Raw genomic sequence first — 16,807 nt, 5'->3', positions numbered from 1 at the left:
TGAGGTGGAAATAACTATCATGAGATGGAATTTAATATCAGCTGTGTGAGGAAATGGGTCTGGTGTTCGAGTGCCAGACATGTAGGCTTTTGTATGCAATTGTTTACTTGAGGGAGGGTCTGCATTCATGCATAACGTGATGTGAGTGGAAAGCAGATTTGTGCAGATACATAGAATTTCACAGTGAGTGAGATTTAAAAACATGAACCATATGTAAACACTACTTTCTGACTGGTGAAAAGAATGTCTGTGCAACATATCTGCCTTTTCGTCTCCATGGAGTTTCAGTTGCAATTTTACAGTTTTACAGATAAGGCCACGGATCTCTCAGAAAATATGAGAAAAGCAGGATGAACATACAGGATTTTGTGTGGCAATGTATTTATTTATTTGGTGTCATGATGGGGAAACTTAAATTCTAAAGTCATTGGGGGGCAACAGCCCAATCCTGCCCCAGTCTAGAACCTCCTGTGTTTGTTACATTATTTAGAGTTCATACACAGGTGACGATTTTACACTCAGGTGAGATTGTAGACATTTTAAACAGTACAGAAAGGATATTAAGGGTATTCAAGAATTGGAATTAAGTCATGTATTGTTTTAAAACGTTTTATGTCATAACAACTTGACTATGGATCATGGAGTATATACCAACAAAATGTTTTAAACTTTGAAGTGTATAAATTTTCTTTTGTAGCATTCTATAAATAAGATTTACGCCTAATGACGTGAGTAACATTGCAAAACTAAATGGTTTTCCATATAGTGGAAATTTAACAAAATGCCGAAACCCGGGATCGAACCAGGGACCTTTAGATCTTCAGTCTAACGCTCTCCCAGCTGAGCTATTTCGGCGCTAATGACGTATTACGGCGGTAGTTCCTTTATTTAAGTACTCTCTTACACGCTATGATTTTTATTTTCCTCACATACGCTTTGAGACACGCTAATTAACTTAAGTTTTAGTTGTAAATATAACTACACATAGCTAAGCTAACGAGACACGCGCACAGAGACATATCCCAAAACATGAATTCTCCAGGTTAGGTATCAGAAGTAGAGCTACAAGAAACATTTATACACACGGAAAAACACTTACAGGTTCCGTGAAACAGGGTTGGGGTTAGTATCAGGTTAGTGTTTTAAGGTTAGTATTCAAGTTAAGATTAACGAATCAGACGGCAAAGGAGTTGTCACATGACGATGATCAGCCAATCACAGGCATCCTATCTTCATTATCTGTAGTCACTGCCCAAAACTAAAAATAAAATAAATATAAAAAAGGGTACCAAAGCACAGTGAAAACCTTTGGACAAAAAGTACAATAACGTAACTCAATAAACAAACATATTTAGACAAATCGTTGAGGAATTGTGTGGCGCCGTTTGTGAACATAAGATGGCGGTATTGGACATCATAAATACCGAGGACGTCATGAACACAGTTTATGAAGTAACCACGCAAGTACAAATATTCTATATAATTTAGACTTCCACTTCCTTAGATTCAGTTTGCCTTTTGTTGTGTGTCAGTGTCATTTTTTTCCTCTTGATTGACCCTATTTTTCATTAATAAATAAATTAATGAATATTTACAAGATTATCGTTGGGGTGGAAGACTTTGAATGCAGTGACATTAATTTTAAAGTGGCAGTCCATTTTCTTTTAACCATCACAGTTGGACATCAATCAGGCAAATAATCTAAGAGCTTGCCCCAATAATTTAATACTTTATCTCCAAGTAACAAAGTCGAGCTGTAGAAGCCCCAAATACACTTGTGATGTGTGCTTTATCTCAGCCTTATATCTCAAAATATGGTTTAGAGATAAGAATGAAGATGAACATTGTTTCACAGTAGATTTATGTAAATTGTGGTTGTCTCAAAATTTCCCCCTTTATCAGTTGAAGAATTGGGAATTGATTTCATTGCTTTACATTCTATCTGTGAGGTCACAAAGATCTGATGGGGGTTATTGATCATAATTTTAACTGCTCTCTTTTGTCGAGGTCACGTAGGTAATAATGGTCAACCATTATTATGTGTAATATGCTAAACTAATCAGTCTGCACTTATCATGACTGTTCACTTTTTTGTTGTAACGGAGTTCTGCAGTGATGCAGTGCTGTTCATTTATTAGTCATATGATGTCCCGATGGCAGCTTCTGTGTCTCTTCTTCCTTCTCTGATTCCCCCAATCCCCTCTCCTTACTGACTCTCTCTCTCTCTCTCACTTGTGTTTTTGGTCCTCTGTCATCTTCCAAGGTGACTTTCATTCCCTCGCAGACGCTGCAGCTCTTTTTTGCTTTGTTCTGGAAGGCCTGATTGCAGAAAGAGATGCACACTGGTGGAATAAAGAGACGGAGAACCAAAAGAAGAAATGGGGGCACGAAAAAGGAGGCGACTAATGAGATTATCATATTGGACGGAATGATTGACATGGTTATCGAAATAAAGCATTGATATGACAGCGTCAAAACTGATTTTGTTCATGGCCAAATAAAAATTAAAAACTGTAGCATCATTATGGGAAGCAGCCGCTTTGGGCAGATGCTTTGGAGACTAAAAAATTTCATCTTCATTAGCACTGGTGATTAGAACTGTTGTCACATCGCAGTGAGGCATCGTGAGCATCACCACAGTCAGCATTAAATACTGCAAGGATCTGGGACACAGTTTCTAAATTTAGGGATCAGAGAAATGGGGAGTGGAAATAGGAGATTCAGAAAGGGAGGGACAGTTGAAAAAACCCTGTGAAGTCCAGAGAATGGAGGAATTCAGAGAAATTCTAAAGCTGCTTTTAGCAACATGGACTGGGGTACCACACTTACCTGTGTGTAGCTGTTTTCATCTTTGAAACCTGGTGACTAAATTAATGTATTTATACAGGCACTTAATATATTATTAGTTGTTAGACTACAAACACATAGACTGCGGTCAATTCCAGGTCTGCACTTGAGGTACCAGTATTGTTTCATCAGTATCCTCCAAGCCCACCCACCTCTGTAATTGGGTCCCAGTCTTAGCTGGGGAAGTAACCCAGGTCACACTACAGTCAGGTCCTGTCTGCAGAAGGTTATTACATCTGCCAAGGATGTAATAAAATCATCTGCATTTATTTATTTATTTATTTGTCTGTCTGTCTTTTAGTAGGATTACGTCAAAACTACGGCACGGATTTTGATGAAATTATCACCACAGATAGATATTAAGCCATGGAAGACTCCATTAAATTTTGGAGGTGATCCAGATCCAGAGTCTGGATCAAGTTCCACCTTATTTAGCAGAAGTCTCAAACTGATTCCAGAAAGGGTTGAAAGGGTGCAGGTTTTCTTTGCAGCCACCCACTGCACCAGGTGATTTCACTGATTAACATCACTTTGAGCAGATGGAATCAGTTAATCAGTGAAATCACCTGGTGCAGTGGGTGGCTGCAAAGAAAACCTGCACCCTGTCCGCCCTTTCTGGAATTAATTGAAGACCTCTGTTACATAGGTTTTAATGGATTTCATCAAAACTACTTCATGGCTTCTCATCAAATTTGCACCACAGATACATATCTGGCCATGGAAGACTCCATTAAATGTTGGAGTGGATTGGGATCATTCTGGATCATTTCTTAAATTTTCAGAATTTTGAAGACCATTTCAAATCTGCTTGATGGATCTTGACAAAATTTAAATCACATATGGTTATTGTACAAAGGAAGACTCTATTAGTGTTGGATGTTTGGAGTGATCAGGATCAATATGCAAGTTCTGCAGCAGAAAGATACGACATCACGATATAAAACCAAGATCAGGAAGACTATTTTGTTTCAGCTTGTGAATTAAATATCAGACTGCACTATCTTGATCAGTCAGACCATTCTGGATCAGTATGCAATTATTGCATTGTGTTATGGAATCTGGAGCCAGGTAAAGTCTGGGTCACAATGTGAATCACGTATCTTTTGAGTCCTCGTCAACCCTTGGCGGATGTCAGAAATCTTGGATTGCTTTTGTTACTCCTTGTTGCACTGTAAAAAAACACAAACAAAAAACAACCCATAATTGGAATAAGTGGGTGCAGCACGGTGGCTTACTGGTTAGCGCTGTTTCCTCACAACAAGAAGGTCATGGGATTGATTTCCACCTGCAGCCTGCCTGTGTGGAGTTTGATTGTTGTCACAGTGTTTGCATGCATTCTCTCTCGGGGTGCTCCGACTGAATCCCACATCCAAAGACATGCAAGTTAGGTGAACTGGAAACTTTAAATTGTCCATATGTGTGCGTGTGGGTGTGAATGTGTTTGTTTGTATGTGGCCTTGGGACAGACTGGTGTCCTGTCCAGAACATCGTGTGACTGCTGGGATGGGCTCCAGCCCCGTTGTGACCCTTAATTGGAGTAAGCGGGTATAGATAATAGATGGATGGAATAAGCAGGTTTAGAAAATGAATGTACCATCCTAGCATCCTATCATTTATTTTTCCTGTGTGGACTTTGATCATTTATCTTTTGATCCTGATTGCTGGGTAAAAGGAAATGGGGTGTATGTTCAGCACTCACATTCAAAGGTTGGGAGCATGGTCAGAGATGAGTGATTAGGATCAAATATCAGGATCAAAGTTGAGGGATCAGGATGAAAAGTCAGCAATCAGGATCAAAGCTCAGTGAGTCAGCTCAAAGTAATGCAGTCAGAATCAAAGGTCAAGAACATAATCAAAGACAAGTGCTAAGGATCAGGGATCACAATACAAAGCCAGCAATCATGCTGACCGGTCCTCCATCAGGAACAAAGGTAATTAATGACAAAGCATCACCTGTCAGGATCAAAGTTGAGTGTTGAGAATCTCATGATTGTTTGTCTGCACTTTAGACTAGCGCAAGCATGTCATTTCACACAGTGGTGTTCCACTAGAGTGGACTGACGATAAGAATTTGGTTTGGGGCATAACTTGAAATTATATATATTTGTAATTGGTACCAGACTCTACTAATGAAATTTTCACCTATTCAGTGTGGTTTATGCTGCATTCACGTCAGCTGTTAGCAAGGTTGGGTAGGATTACTTTGAAATGTAATCCAAAAGTAATCAGATTACAAGTAATCCAAATGTATGTACATACATACATGTAATCTACATGTATTCTTTCAAAGTAATCCTACTCCACCATGGCTGTTAGTGACAGATGGTAAACTGGATGTTTCATTGATTTCAATGAGATGTTGACAGAAAATTCTACCACCTCTGGCTGTGACAGTGGCAGCAGTGGTCGTCAAAAGTTAAGTCAAAAGTTTGTCGCTTACAGTAGCAACAATGACAAAGTGAATGTGATGTTCTGTCTTTGATGAGGAGGAACAAGGGACCAGAAGACTTGATCATTTAATTGCAGTCACCTGGTTATAATCAGGTAAACAGCAACAATTTTTGTGATATTACAGAAAGGAATTAATGTACGTCACAAAAAGGTAACTTTTTAAGCTGCCATCAGAGCCAGAGATTCCTGTTCACTTATAAAGCTGTACAAAGCTCTAAAGCTCTGCTGTAACTTTCAGTTAAGTAAATTATTGTCCACATTGTTAGCACTGAAAAATGACCATGCCTCCCGTTGTCGCCTAAAGTCTGCTGCTGCAGATGAGAGAAATTCTGCTATGATGACCTACTTGTACGACGTATTTAAGCCCCCGGACATACGAGGGCTGTCCATAAAGTATAGGTCCTGTTGTGCGTTACCTGTGCTGCTCCACAGCCTGTCTAGTGGATTTTTATTTTGTTTTAGCACTGTTGTCGTGCGTTACCTGTGCTGCTCCACAGCCTGTCCAGTGGATTTTGATTTAGCACTGTTGTCGTGCGTTACCTGTGCTGCTCCACAGCCTGTCCAGTGGATTTTGTTTTAGCACTGTTGTCGTGCGTTGCCTGTGCTGCTCCACAGCCTGTCCAGTGGATTTTTATTTTTATTTTATTTTTTAGCACTGTTGTCGTGCGTTACCTGTGCTGCTCCACAGCCTGTCTAGTGGATTTTTATTTTGTTTTAGCACTGTTGTCGTGCGTTGCCTGTGCTGCTCCACAGCCTGTCCAGTGGATTTTTATTTTTATTTTATTTTATTTTTTAGCACTGTTGTTGTGCGTTACCTGTGCTGCTCCACAGCCTGTCTAGTGGATTTTTATTTTATTTTAGCACTGTTGTCATGCGTTACCTGTGCTGCTCCACAGCCTGTCTAGTGTCGGATTCCCTGTTTGGGAATCCGCTAGCTTAGCGTAGCTACTAGCTCTTAGCCGTTTTAGCATGGCGGCTTCTCCTGTCTCTCCCGTACTTTTCTGCTCTGGGTGTGAAATGTTTAGTTATTCCTCGGCCTCTTTTAGCAGTAACGGTACTTGTAATAAGTGCAGCTTATTCGTAGCTTTGGAGGCCAGGCTGGGCGAATTGGAGGCTCGGCTCCGCACCGTGGAAAATTCTACAGCTAGCCAGGCCCCTGTAGTCGGTGCGGACCAAGGTAGCTTAGCCGCCGTTAGTTCCCCCCTGGCAGACCCCGTGCAGTCGGGAAGGCAGGCTGACTGGGTGACTGTGAGGAGGAAGCGTAGCCCTAAACAGAAGCCCCGTGTACACCGTCAACCCGTTCACATCTCTAACCGTTTTTCCCCACTCGACGATACACTCGCCGAGGATCAAACTCTGGTTATTGGCGACTCTGTTTTGAGAAATGTGAAGTTAGCGACACCAGCAACCATTGTCAATTGTCTTCCGGGGGCCAGAGCAGGCGACATCGAAGGACATTTGAAATTGCTGGCTAAGGCTAAGTGTAAATTTGGTAAGATTGTAATTCACGTCGGCAGTAATGACACTCGGTTACGCCAATCGGAGGTCACTAAAATTAACATTGAATCGGTGTGTAAAAACAATGTCGGACTCTGTTGTTTTCTCTGGGCCCCTCCCCAATCAGACCGGGAGTGACATGTTTAGCCGCATGTTCTCCTTGAATTGCTGGCTGTCTGAGTGGTGTCCAAAAAATGAGGTGGGCTTCATTGATAATTGGCAAAGCTTCTGGGGAAAACCTGGTCTTGTTAGGAGAGACTGCATCCATCCCACTTTAGAGGGAGCAGCTCTCATTTCTAGAAATCTGGCCAATTTTTTGGGATCCTCCAAACTGTGACTGTCTAGCGTTGGGACCAGGAGGCAGAGCTGTGGTCTTATACACCTCTCTGCAGCTTCTCTCCCCCTGCCATCCCCCTATTACCCCATCCCCGTAGAGACGGTGCCTGCTCCCAGACCACCAATAACTAGCAAAAATCTATTAAGCATAAAAATTCAAAAGAAAAATAATATAGCACCTTCAATTGCACCACAGACTAAAACAGTTAAATGTGGTCTATTAAACATTAGGTCTCTTTCTTCTAAGTCCCTGTTGGTAAATGATATAATAATTGATCAACGTATTGATTTATTCTGCCTAACAGAAACTTGGTTACAGCAGGATGAATATGTTAGTTTAAATGAGTCAACACCCCGAGTTACACTAACTGTCAGAATGCTCGTAGCACGGGCCGGGGCGGAGGATTAGCAGCAATCTTCCATTCCAGCTTATTAATTAATCAAAAACCTAGACAGAGCTTTAATTCATTTGAAAGCTTGTCTCTTAGTCTTGTCCATCCAAATTGGAAGTCCCAAAAATCAGTTTTATTTGTTATTATCTATCGTCCACCTGGTCGTTACTGTGAGTTTCTCTGTGAATTTTCAGACCTTTTGTCTGACTTAGTGCTTAGCTCAGATAAGATAATTATAGTGGGCGATTTTAACATCCACACAGATGCTGAGAATGACAGCCTCAACACTGCATTTAATCTATTATTAGACTCTATCGGCTTTGCTCAAAAGTAAATGAGTCCACCCACCACTTTAATCATATTTTAGATCTTGTTCTGACTTATGGTATGGAAATAGAAGACTTAACAGTATTCCCTGAAAACTCCCTTTTGTCTGATCATTTTTTAATAACATTTACATTTACCCTGATGGACTACCCTGCAGTGGGGAATAAGTTTCATTACACTAGAAGTCTTTCAGAAAGCGCTGTAACTAGGTTTAAGGATATGATTCCTTCTTTATGTTCTCTAATGTCATATACCAACACAGAGCAGAGTAGCTACCTAAACTCTGTAAGGGAGTTAGAGTATCTTGTCAATAGTTTTACATCCTCATTGAAGACAACTTTGGATGCTGTAGCTCCTCTGAAAAAGAGAGCTTTAAATCAGAAGTGTCTGACTCCGTGGTATAACTCACAAACTCGTAGCTTAAAGCAGATAACCCGTAAGTTGGAGAGGAAATGGCGTCTCACTAATTTAGAAGATCTTCACTTAGCCTGGAAAAAGAGTTTGTTGCTCTATAAGAAAGCCCTTCGTGAAGCTAGGACATCTTTCTACTCATCACTAATTGAAGAAAATAAGAACAACCCCAGGTTTCTTTTCAGCACTGTAGCCAGGCTGACAAAGAGTCAGAGCTCTATTGAGCTGAGTATTCCATTAACTTTAACTAGTAATGACTTCATGACTTTCTTTGCTAACAAAATTTTGACTATTAGAGAAAAAATTACTCATAACCATCCCAAAGATGTATCGTTATCTTTGGCTGCTTTCAGTGATGCCGGTATTTGGTTAGACTCTTTCTCTCCGATTGTTCTGTCTGAGTTATTTTCATTAGTTACTTCATCCAAACCATCAACATGCTTATTAGACCCCATTCCTGCCAGGCTGCTCAAGGAAGTCCTACCATTATTTAATGCTTTAATCTTAAATATGATCAATCTATCTTTGTTAGTTGGTTATGTACCACAGGCCTTTAAGGTGGCAGTAATTAAACCATTACTTAAAAAGCCATCACTTGACCCAGCTATCTTAGCTAATTATAGGCCAATCTCCAACCTTCCTTTTCTCTCAAAGATTCTTGAGAGGGTAGTTGTAAAACAGCTAACTGATCACCTGCAGAGGAATGGTCTATTTGAAGTGTTTCAGTCAGGTTTTAGAATTCATCATAGTACAGAACAGCATTAGTGAAGGTTACAAATGATCTTCTTATGGCTTCGGACAGTGGACTTATCTCTGTGCTTGTTCTGTTGGACCTCAGTGCTGCTTTTGATACTGTTGACCATAAAATTTTATTACAGAGATTAGAGCATGTCATAGGTATTAAAGGCATTGCGCTGCGGTGGTCTGAATCATATTTGTCTAATAGATTACAGTTTGTTCATGTAAATGGGGAATCTTCTTCACAGACTAAAGTTAATTATGGAGTTCCACAAGGTTCTGTGCTAGGACCAATTTTATTCACTTTATACATGCTTCCCTTGGGCAGTATTATTAGACGGTATTGCTTAAATTTTCATTGTTACGCAGATGATACCCAGCTTTATCTATCCATGAAGCCAGAGGATACGCACCAATTAGCTAAACTGCAGGATTGTCTTACAGACATAAAGACATGGATGACCTCTAATTTCCTGCTTTTAAACTCAGATAAAACTGAAGTTATTGTACTTGGCCCCACAAATCTTAGAAGCATGGTGTCTAACCAGATCGTTACTCTGGATGGCATTTCCCTGATCTCTAGTAATACTGTGAGAAATCTTGGAGTTATTTTTGATCAGGATATGTCATTCAAAGCGCATATTAAACAATATGTAGGACTGCCTTTTTGCATTTACGCAATATCTCTAAAATCAGAAAGGTCTTGTCTCAGAGTGATGCTGAAAAACTAATTCATGCATTTATTTCCTCTAGGCTGGACTATTGTAATTCATTATTATCAGGTTGTCCTAAAAGTTCCCTAAAAAGCCTTCAGTTGGTTCAGAATGCTGCAGCTAGAGTACTGACGGGGACTAGCAGGAGAGAGCATATCTCACCCGTGTTGGCCTCCCTTCATTGGCTTCCTGTTAATGCTAGAATAGAATTTAAAATTCTTCTTCTTACTTATAAGGTTTTGAATAATCAGGTCCCATCTTATCTTAGGGACCTCGTAGTACAATATTACCCCATTAGAGCGCTTCGCTCTCAGACTGCGGGCTTACTTGTAGTTCCTAGGGTTTGTAAGAGTAGAATGGGAGGCAGAGCCTTCAGCTTTCAGGCTCCTCTCCTGTGGAACCAGCTCCCAATTCAGATCAGGGAGACAGATACCCTCTTACTTTAAGATTAGGCTTAAAACTTTCCTTTTCGCTAAGTCTTATATGTTAGGGCTGGATCCTGGGTGACCCTGGACCACTCCTTGGTTATGTTGCTTTAGACGGATGACTGTGTTTCATAATTATTGTATGGTCCTTGCCTTGCAATGTGGAGCGCCTTGGGGCAACTGTTTGTTGTGATTGGCCGATATACAAGGAAAAAAAAGGTTGATTGATTGATTGATTGATTTCATTCATATGTTTTTACGTCAGACTGCATGAACCCTCGTGCGCATGCGTGAGTTGTTCCACGCCTGTCGTGACGTCATTCGCCTGTGAGCACTCCTTGTGGGAGGAGTCGTCCAGCCCCTCGTCGGAATTCCTTTGTCTGAGAGTTGCTGAGAGACTGGCGCTTTGTTTGATCAAATTTTTCTAAACCTGTGAGACACATCGAAGTGGACATGGTTCGAAAATTAAGAGCTGGTTTTCAGTGAAAATTTTAATGGCTGATGAGAGATTTGAGGTGACACTGTCGCTTTAAGGGAACTTCCCACGGTGCGAGACGTCGCGCTGCGCTCTCAGGCGGCGTCATCAGCCTGTTTCAAGCTGAAACCTCCACATTTCAGGCTCTATTGATCCAGGACGTCGTGAGAGAACAGAGAAGTTTCAGAGAAGTCTGTTTCAGCATTTTATACCGGATATTCCACTGTTAAAGGAGATTTTTTATGAAAAGACGTGCACGACGGGTCCGCGCGTCGGGACGCAGCCGCGGCGGAGCGGGCGGCACAGGAAAAACACCTCCGTGTTGATAACCATTTGTAAAATCCAGGCGGCTTTTGATGGCTTTCAGTGGAGTGAGTATATGAGAAATTGTTTAACAGCTGGACATGTTCCAACTTGTCCTAAGGCTTCCAATGGAGGTGTTCTTCTGTGGCGGAGCGTCGCGGTCGGCTGCGAGCCGACGCGCGGACCCGTCCGCACGTCTTTCATTAAAAAAAATCTCCTTTAACAGTGGAATATCCGGATAAAATGCTGAACCGACTTCTTCTGAAACTTCTCTCGTTCTCTCACGACGTCCTGGATCAATAGAGCCTGAAATGTGGAGGTTTTCAGCTTGAAACAGGCTGATGACGCCGCCTGAGAGCGCTGCGCGACGTCTCGCACCGTGGGAAGTCCTCTTAAAGCGACAGTGTCACCTCAAAATCTCTCATCAGCCGTTAAAATTTTCCTGAAAACCAGCTAATTTTTCGAACCATGTCCACTTCGATGTGTCTCACAGGTTTTAGAAAAAATTTTGATCAAACAAAGCGCCAGTCTCTCAGCAACTTATCAGACAAAGGAATTCCGACGAGGGGCTGGACGACTCCTCCCACAAGGAGTGCTCACAGGCAAATGACGTCACTGACAGGCGTGGAAAAACTCACGCATGCGCACGAGGGTTCAAGCATGTCTGACGTAAAAACATATGAATGAAATCCATATAGTTTTTGAAAAAAATAAAAAGGACCTATACTTTATGGACAGACCTCGTATAAACACAGTGCTGTTGTGAGGATTTGAGCTTGTCTTAAAGGCCTAATGTATAAATATTTAGCCCTTGACAGCATCAGCATTTTAAATCAGTAATGGATGGAAGTGAAAAAGTTGAACCCAAGAACATCTAAAACTACAGCCTAGGTTGAAAAATCCCAGTGTTCCCCTTCAATAGATGTTTCCCAAACAAATACCTTAAAAGCTTTAGGACACCAATAAATGTAACACTTTTAACTGTGTTAGAGCACCTTTTTAATAGTTGGTGTTCTGTCCTATACATTAACACATAATATAAATCATATACAATGCTGCTATATTTCTATACACGTGTACATAAATATACAGTCTACACATAGAGTATTAACACACAGATTTATATGTATCATCTAACAGCTTTCCACATTCAGAGTTTGTCACAAAAGCTGATTTTCTGTCCGGCAGATGATTGTGGAATAAAATAAATAATTAACTACAACCTTTAATTAGGTAGACACTTCAAATATTTACATCCCTGAAAATGTACATGAAAACACAATAATTATTGTCACCTGTTTCACTCACTAATAGTGAAAAGAGGATGAAGGTGAGATTTGCCCAAAGTTCAATAGGACCACTCCAAGACTTGGACCCATACAAACATCTATATACTTAGTGACATAAATATTTATATATGGTGCATCCAGAAAGTATTCACAGCGCTTACTTTTTCCACATTTTGTTATATTACAGCATTTTCCCAAAATGGAGTAATTTTTCCCTCAAAATTCTACTCACAACATCCCATGATAACATGAAATCAGGTGCATAAGTATTCACACCCTTTACTCAGTACTTTGTTGATGCAACTTTGGCAGCAGTTACAGCCTCAAGTATTTTTGGATATGATACCACAAGCTTGGTGCACCTATCTTTGGGCAGTTTTGCTCATTCTTTTTTGCAGCACCTCTCAAGCCCCATCAGGTTTGATGGGGAGCATCGGTGTACAGCCATTTTCAGATCTCTTCAAAGACGTTCAATCGGATTCAGGTCTGGGCTCTGGCTGGGCCACTCAAGGACATTCACAGAGTGCTTAGGGTCATTGTCCTGCTGAAAAATGAACTGTCTCCCCAGTCTGAGGTCAAGAGCGCTCTGGAGCAGGTTTTCATCCAGGATGTTTGTACATTGGCAGCAATGTACAGACGTCTCTGTACATTGCTGCATTTTCCCCCTCAATCCTGATAGTCTCCCAGTACCTGCCACTGAAAACATCCCCACAGCATGATGCTGCCACCACCATGCTTCACTGTAGGGATGGTGCTTGGTTTCCTCCAAACTTGACCCTTGGCATTCACACCAAAGAGTTCAATCTTTGTCTCATCAGACCAGAGAATTTTGTTTCTCGTGGTCTGAAAGTCCTTCAGGTGCCTTTTGGCAAACTGCAGCGGGGCTGCCATGTGCTTTTTACGAAGGAGTGGCTCCCGTCTGGCCACTCTACCATACTGGCCTGATTACAGTAGAATATAATAAAGCCTTTATTGTCATTGCACACACACACACACACACACACACACACACACACACACACACACACACACACACACCACACACACACACACACACACACACCACACACACACATACATATATATACGAGGTCTATTAGAAAAGTATCCAACCTTATTTAAAAAAAAAACATATGGATTTGAATCGCGTGTGCTTGCGTGAGCCAACCTTGAACCTTCATGCGTATGCGTGATTTTTTTCACGCCTGTCGGTTGCGTCATTCGCCTGTCATCCGCCTGTCATCCGTCCTCTCGGTGGATTTTCATTGTCAGGGAAATGGCTGAGAGACTGCCGCTTTGCTTGATCAAATTTTTTTTAGAAACTGTGAGGCACATCCATGTGGACACCATTCGAGAAATTCAGGTGGTTTTTGGTGAAAATTTTATGGGCTTCAAAGACATTAAGGGATGTTACTGTCCCTTTAAGGACGGCCCACAGCAGCTGTGGGGCGCGCCGTCCTCCAGCTGCCATCGACAGGCTGAGCGACCATGTTGGGAAAGTGTAGGTACACGGACCCACAACAGGGGGCGCAAATGAACGGACAATGGATGAGGTCAAATAACAACACTTTACTGTTGTGAATGGGCACAACAAATACAATCAGATTACAACAATAGACAAAGCCAAATCACAAAGGTGTCGTGTGGGCAGGCTCGAAGATAGGAGACGTCTGTCCAAAGCAGAACCGGAACCACACGATTCCTCCGCACCAGACCCCGGGAATACTGGAGCCGCCAAGTCCCGAACTCCCAGGTGGCCACTGCCTTCGCGTGTCGGACCTGGTACTGCTGGCGAGGAACAAAAGAACAATTAAATGTGGGTGCGTCTGCACCCAGGAATCCGTACGGCAGGAAAACTACTTCCACCACTCGTTGGAAAAGGAGTCAGCTAAACAACTCACAAAGTCACAAAAGATCACTGTTAACCAGTCAGCTGAGCACGTTACCTTCCAGGTAGAACGATATCTCGGCAAAGAGGTGGAGGCGTCGTCCTGCTGGTATTCCCCTGCTGATCAGATGATGGGTAACAGCTGTTGCAGGTGATGCGTGACAGCTGTCACCCTGGCTGCTCCTGTGAGGCGACTGCGCCCTCTCGTGCCTGAAGCCCGCACTTCAGGCAGGGCGCCCTCTGGTGGTGGGCCAGCAGTACCTCCTCTTCTGGTGGCCCACACAACAGACCATTTCATTTCTAAACGGATCGCTCTGTGGATCTGTGACCATCGTGTGCAATTTCTCTGGTTATCACAAGAGCTGGACATCAACTATTTTCCTGCAGATTTCACTTTTAACAAGAGATTTTGTCATGGAAAGCCGAGCGGAGGCTTCGCGCATCACGATGGATTCGCTGCTGGACCGACACAAAACCACCTCCATTTTGGTCTCACAGGACGGCTTTGAGATGGCGTTCAGACAGCTGTCGGTGGTTTTTCAGTCGGGTGATATCCAGAAATTGTGGACGAGCCTGGACATGCCACAACATGTTCTGTGACGCTTCATCACGGCGTTGCTTTACGCGTCGCGGAATTCCTCTGCACGTCTGTCTCAATTTGCCGAAAAAGTGCTGATGTCCACGTCTTTTCACAATTCCTGTGCTAGTCCAGACGACGTCCCGGATAAAACACAGCGTCCAGTTTGGAAATGAACGGCACATTCCACTTTTAACGAGGAGTTTTTGTCATGGAAAGGAGCGGACGCTTCGCGCGTCACGAAGGCAAGAGACAAAGAACACCTCCGTTTCGGAGTGCCAGAAGGACAATCTGGGACATGCCTTTCAGTGCTTACCAGTCAAGTGAGTATCAGAGAAATTGTCGAGAGCTGGACAGGTGTTCTTTGTCTCGCTTGACGTCGTGATGCGCGAAGCGTCCGTTCCTCTTTCCATGACAAAAACTCCTTGTTAAAAGTGGAATGTGCCGCGACGCGCAAAGCAACGCCGTGATGAAGCATCACAGAACATGTTCTGGCATGTCCAGGCTCGTCCACAATTTCTTGGATAATCACTCGACTGAAAAACCACCGACAGCTGTCTGAACGCCATCTCAAAGCCGTCCTGTGAGACCAAAACGGAGGTGGTTTTGTGTCGGTCCAGCAGCGAATCCATCGTGACGCGCGAAGCCTCCGCTCGGCTTTCCATGACAAAATCTCTTGTTAAAAGTGAAATCTGCAGGAAAATAGTTGATGTCCAGCTCTTGTGATAACCAGAGAAATTGCACACGATGGTCACGGATCCACAGAGCCATCCATTTAGAAATTAAATGGTCGCTCAGCCTGTCGATGGCAGCTGGAGCGCGGCGCGCCCCACAGCTGCTGTGGGCCGTCCTTAAAGGGACAGTAACATCCCTTAATGTCTTTGAAGCCCATAAAATTTTCACCAAAAACCACCTGAATTTCTCGAATGGTGTCCACATGGATGTGCCTCACAGTTTCTAAAAAAAATTTGATCAAGCAAAGCGGCAGTCTCTCAGCCATTTCCCTGACAATGAAAATCCGCCGAGAGGGCTGGACCACTCCTCACTCAAAGCCTGCTCACAGGCGAATGACGCAACCGACAGGCGTGAAAAAAAATCACACATGCGCATGAAGGTTCAAGGTTGGCTCACGCAAGCACACATGATTCAAATCCATATGTTTTTTTTTTTTTTTAATAAGGTCGGATACTTTTCTAATAGACCTCGTATATATATATATACACACACAACAAATTTGTACTGCATTTAAATCCTAATTACAGTTAGACACAATCCAACTGCTAGGGGCAGTGGGCAGCCACAGTCCAGTGCTTGGGGGCCAACTTCAGATATAGACTTGGTCAGGGGCAGAGAAAGGAGCAGACCCTAAATAAGCAGGTTTTTGATTGTGGGAGGAAACCAGAGTGCCCAGAGGAAACCCACGCAGACACGAGGAGAACAAGCAAACTCTACACAGAAAGGCCGGGAATTGATCCCATGACCTTCTTGCTGTGAGGCACCAGTGCTAACCATTAATCCACCATGCCATTTGGTGGATTGTTGCAGAGATGGTTGTCCTTCTGGAAGGTTCTCCTCTCCACAGAGAAATGTTGGAGCTCTGATAGAGTGACCATCAGGTTCTTGATCACCTCCCTGACTAAGGCCCTTCTCCACCAATGACTCAGTTTAGACGGGTGGCCAACTCTAGGAAGAGTCCTGGTGAAGCTGAACGTAGTGGCCGCTGTGCTCATTAGGACCTTCAAAGCAGCAGAAATGTTTCTGTACCCTTCCCCAGATTTGTGTCTGAAGACAACCCTGTCTCGGAGGTCTCCAGAAAATTCCTTTGACTTCATGCTTGGTGTGTGCTCTGACTTGCACTGTCAACTGTGGGACCTTATATGTAGACAGGCGTGTGTCTTTCCAAATCATGTCCAATCAACTGAATTTACCCCAGGTGAACTCTAATTAAGTTGTAGAAACATCTCAAGGATGATCAGTGGAAACAGGATGCACCTGAGCTTAATTTTGAGCTTCATCAAGTGATTTCTTAGTTTTTTAATTTTAATAAATTTGTAAACATCTCATAAAACCTTTTCCACATTGTTATTATGGGGTATTGTGTGTAGAATCTTGAGGGGAAACATTTCCTCCATTCTGGA

General features: G+C 42.6%; 1 non-coding gene across 1 annotated transcript; it reads right to left on the bottom strand.

Annotated features, from left to right (window-relative positions):
- Nucleotides 1-782: 782 nt before the first annotated feature.
- Nucleotides 783-855, bottom strand: trnaf-gaa. Its single transcript has one exon. It is a non-coding gene; the product is annotated as a tRNA-Phe (tRNA).
- Nucleotides 856-16,807: the final 15,952 nt, after the last annotated feature.

This window comes from Thalassophryne amazonica, chromosome 3 (assembly GCF_902500255.1).
Source record: "Thalassophryne amazonica chromosome 3, fThaAma1.1, whole genome shotgun sequence".
Classification (NCBI taxonomy): Eukaryota; Metazoa; Chordata; class Actinopteri; order Batrachoidiformes; family Batrachoididae; genus Thalassophryne; species Thalassophryne amazonica.
Note: the sequence above shows the minus strand (reverse complement) of the source record. Positions and strands in the feature narration are given on the sequence as shown.